Raw genomic sequence first — 5023 nt, 5'->3', positions numbered from 1 at the left:
CAGAGCAAGTGAACAAAAATGATACATGAGACGAGCTAGATCTACCGGAAACCATGATGCCATACAATTAACAAATCAGATTCCTGCAAACATGCTTGACCCACTATCTTTATACGCAAGGTTTTCTAGCTTTCACTGCATTTCGTGCATTCACGTCTGTGGAACTTGTACCTTGAATATGAAAGATTTGATAGTGCGAAGGTCGTGTCCACATATGTGGACAACACCACAGTGATTCCCTAGTGGTTGGGCATCCACCTCACAAGCGGGAGGTGCTGTGTTTGAACCCAGTGCCGCCGGATACGCTCTGATGATACTACTGGTAACAAGCTTTCTCCTTGCCTGGTGCTTGGCTTCTCTGTGGTAAAATACTCGAAAAATAGGTCTTTGACTTCACCTTGTGTAAATAAAAAAAACTGGTGCCATGGCACTTTCCGGCCGAAGCTGTCCTTTCTCCATAGCCCACCATCACATATGTGGACAGTGCATTAGAAATAGTTGATTATAAGCAAAAAAACTGCACATTTGAGTTGCAGCTGTACACTGAAGTCGGAAGCGAAGCTGGATGCATAAACTGCCACCCATGCACGAGTGCAGAAGTTGCACGCACACTGCTATACTCCGCGTTAGTAATTTTTGGCAGTGTAATGAAAGCTACAGAGGTGAGACATGCATTTTTCCAACGTAGGGGAATATAGCCCCTGCTTGCAGTTATTAATTTCCACGTGAAACATAGCATATTTTTAACATTCCTTATTCAAGGAATATTTATAACACAACTGCCATCTTCTAATTTTTAACTCTCAAGGAAGCAAATTTTCTTGATTACAAAAAAAAAAAACTTTGTTACAAGAAGCTTCAACGGGTGGCATCCACTGCTCCAGTGACAGAATGAAGACACCGTTGAGGGAGCAAAGCTCCAGGTGACCAGGCCTTCCGTCATGCGGCCTATCTTTCCGGCAGAATAAGAGTTACGCAAGCTGCACCTGTGTAGTCTTCCTTTAACTGCCAAAAAAATGTTGCCACAGAGACTGCACTTTCACGTCTTTCACACACAGACACATTATGTGGCACGAAGACGCCGCATGCGACGCCTCACTTTGTTGAAGTGGCTGAGACGCTGAAGCCTGCCCTGCTAGAAAAGTCGCAGCTTGGAGTCGCGCAAGGCCTTTCCTCGGGAAAATAGGAGGCGTCGAGCCTGCTGCGATAAAGGCGGAGTCGTAGATGGTGTGGGCGGCAGAATCAGCTGCTCATCGTCATCATCAGAGTCATCACTGTCTTCACAGTCATCGCCACCTACCACAGCCTCACGAGCAGCAAGGCAGATGTTTTGCAAAATTGCACATGCCGTAACAATGTGACTGGCTCGTCCAGGCTCATGGTACAGTGTGCGGTACTTCTGCAAGCACCTGAATCTTGTCTTCAGGACGCCAATGCAGCGTTCCATGACTGCGTGCATTGCTGCATGTACTCTGTTGTACTCTGCCTCTGGTGATGGCGATGATGGGTGACGTGCCACAGGAGGTAGGAGCCACGGCTCCAATGGTAGCCACGGCTCCAATGGTAGCCACGGTCGTCTGCAAAGAAACAGCAGATATGCTCGAGAAAGTTGGACACAAACGAGTAAGCACTACTGTAAAGGCAGTGTGCCCACACATGGAAAGAATATTACTGCCATTCCTGGCGCTTATAAAGGTGATTAACTAGATAGCTAGACTAACAACTGAATGTTTATTGCTTACTCAAGGTGAATAATTGACAGCCTGTCACAAGTGTTCTTGGTGCAGCAGCCAAATCGAGCGCAAAAGTGCAGAAACATTCGTCTGCTGTGGTCTTGTGTTGGCGTTTGTGGTGTAAGTACATATGTGCGCGCGATTGGACTAACTCTATTAAACGCTGCATCTGTGTGGCGTATCTCGTAGCAGTGGCCATGAAACTTGTCATTTCGTAAAGTAATGGAGAACTTGCATCAGCCCCTTTGTTGAAAATTGCGCAAGAACAATAATAAAATACTTGGACTCTGAATTGAAGAGGTTATTCAGATTATCATGGGAGCCCTCGAGAGTTTGTGCGCGTGGTTCAGCTTGATCGTCGCCGATACTCAAAAAGTGTCTTTGGTTGTTCGCCAGTTCCTGAAACTAGATACCTGTTTGGACTCCACAACAGACGTTCATTGTCAGCAGACTGTAGCATTGGAGTGATTTTCAAAGGCTGACTAGTGATCTGAAAACGAGTCGCAAGCGGAGGGACCATTGATTTTGCTGCACATGTAGAATGCTGATAAGGAGCTGGCCACCTACACAAAGAAACAATTTGAAGAGAACCATCACTGACATTCTGCTCACCCACATATTAAAATGCCGGAATACTGTGCTTTCCGCATCTTTTATCCGTATAATCCGCCATGCTGCATGCTGTCTCCATGGCTGCCTAGCATGGGAAACGACATTTAATAAATACAGCTCCACCATGGAGTCGTCTCTTGTCAAGCACGCCAAGCACCCCATGCCCTCTTGCACAGAAAGAACTAACAGCGGCCTAAGTGAAAGTGTGCAGAGAACTCGCATATGAGAAGGACTGCACAATGCCATATGAAGTGCCCCAGTGCAGGTGACGCACGCTGCGCTAGCCAAATCGAGGGCCAGGGTGCAGTACTCTAGAATTAGTGCGGAACGCACAGCCACATCACAGAGACCTACGCTGTGTGTGATAAAGGAATAGCATATACCACATTTTTTTGGGAGTAATTGCAAACCCAGATATGCAATAAACACTGGTCTGCGTGAGCTCAAGTGTTTCAGTGCCCGCAACGCTGCTTATTAGATCTCTATATTTCTCTGCATTTTTTTTTCTCTTGGCACATGCTCTGTTCTGTTAGAAGAGAGTCGCTTGTCTGTCCAGTGCATTACTTGCCCTTAAGTCTCCACTTCGTCGTAATCACAAATAGAATACCGTCTGCTCGTATTCGAGACATCCCAGTGGAGGAAAATTATAGGTGCTATGCCTCTCATTTTGCTTTCCTAAAGCCATGACAGCAACTCATTAAGCTAATCAAGAGGTCTGCTACACTGAAGTTTTGAATGTTTTATGTTGCAACCTAACGACAAACAACTAGAAGTATGATTCTTTAAAACAGCGCAAAAGACAGGGGCACAGATAGAAAAGACACACACAGCGCTGACCTTGATCTGTCTTCTTCTGGAACCTTGCTGGAAACCTGTCTCACCAGCGACAGGAGCTCAGGTGCTGTCTTCTTTGGCTGAACAGCAAACTTTGGGCTGAGGTTAAGCACCTCGGTGACGTCCTTGGGAAGCTCCAGTGCATTTAATTTTGGTGCATTTTGGTGCATTTGTTTGTTTGTTTGTTTATTGATACTGTTAACCCTATTGAATGGTCATTACAGAAGTGGTAGGGAAAAAAAAGACAGCAAAAATACCAACAAATCTGTCATCAAGCGCATTGTACACGTAACAAGTCATTAAAGAGGACGAGAGAAGTATACACAGTGCCCTATTACACTGTAGAAGAGAGCAACAAAAAACATAATCACGCACACTCAAGAGCATCTACACAGTAAAACACTATATAAAGACACGAAACACAATACACGGACTTAACTCAGTCATGTTAGCACACCGCGCTCCCGGAATAAATAAAAGAGTCTAAATTAACCAAAAATGCACTGAGCGAAGAAGATTGAACTACGGAATCGGGAAGCATGTTCCATTCTTTTATTGCTCTGGGGAAGAAACTATATTTAAATGCATCGTTACGAGTTACTGGAGGCGGAATATACATGCTATGGCGATGTCTAGATGATTCATTAGAACGAACGTCGAAATAATCGTTCCTATTGATTTTAATTGCGTTACTGATAATAAGGAATAGAAACTTGAGCCTGTCGAATTTGGTCCTTAATTCTAACTTGGGAAGGTCTGCAAGGTGACACAGCTCTGAGGGGGAGTGAACTCGGCGATATTTATTAAATATGAATCGAGAGGCTAACCTCTGAATCCTTTCTAGTTTGTTACAGTTTTTTTGCGTGTGAGGATCCCAGACAATTTTAGCGTATTCAATTATAGGTCTGACCAGTGTTCTATAAGCCAAGTTTTTAATTTCAGGAGTTGTACTATGTAAGTTGCGCATCAGACTCCACAGCACTTTATTAGCCTTATTGCATGTTTCCTCTACGTGCCTATTCCATCTAAAGTCGCTAGTAAATATTAGTCCCAAATACTTGTGTTCATCTACCCTTCCGAGCACATTGTCACGAATATGGTAAGGAAATTCTAAGGTAGTTTTTTTCCTAGTGGTAGACATACAAACAGATTTCGAGGGATTAATGGTCATTTGCCAGTCATCGCACCCTTTAGTAATATTGTGTAGGCTATGTTGTATGTTCATTTGATCACTGGGAGAATTTATTCTATTGTAAATGACACAATCGTCGGCGAATAATCTTATAGGGACAGAAACAAGGCTTGGCAAGTCATTAATAAAAATAAGAAATAAAAGCGGTCCAAGGACACTGCCCTGTGGTACACCAGATAAGACCGGTAATAAGCTGGATGTATGTCCGTCTATTTCAACGTACTGGTGGCGGCACTCTAAATACGAAGTAAACCATGTCGTTAGCTTGGGATTTTTAAACATAATATTGATTTTAAGTAGAAGTTTAGGGTGGGAAACTTTATCAAAAGCTTTGGCGAAATCTAGGTAAATTAAGTCCATCTGTCCGCGGGAATTAATCGTTTGTGAAATATCATGAACTAGCTCAACTAACTGTGTAATCGTAGACAAACCTTTACGGAAACCATGCTGCAGTGGTGATAAGTTATACGTTTCTAAATAGTTCGATAAGTGTTTGGTCATGATATCTTCTAGTAGCTTAGAACACGTACTTGTGAGAGAAATTGGTCTGTAATTGCTAAAGTCTGAAGTGTTGCCGGTTTTATGAATTGGCACTATTCTGGCTAGTTTCCATGCGGAAGGGAAGTAACCATTGCTAACAGAGGAAATAAAT

The sequence above is a fragment of the Amblyomma mixtum genome, chromosome 3, assembly GCF_055824585.1.
Source record: "Amblyomma mixtum isolate Tamu chromosome 3, ASM5582458v1, whole genome shotgun sequence".
NCBI lineage: Eukaryota > Metazoa > Arthropoda > Arachnida > Ixodida > Ixodidae > Amblyomma > Amblyomma mixtum.
The sequence above is the reverse complement of the archived record's forward strand: the minus strand, read 5'-3'. Positions refer to the sequence as shown.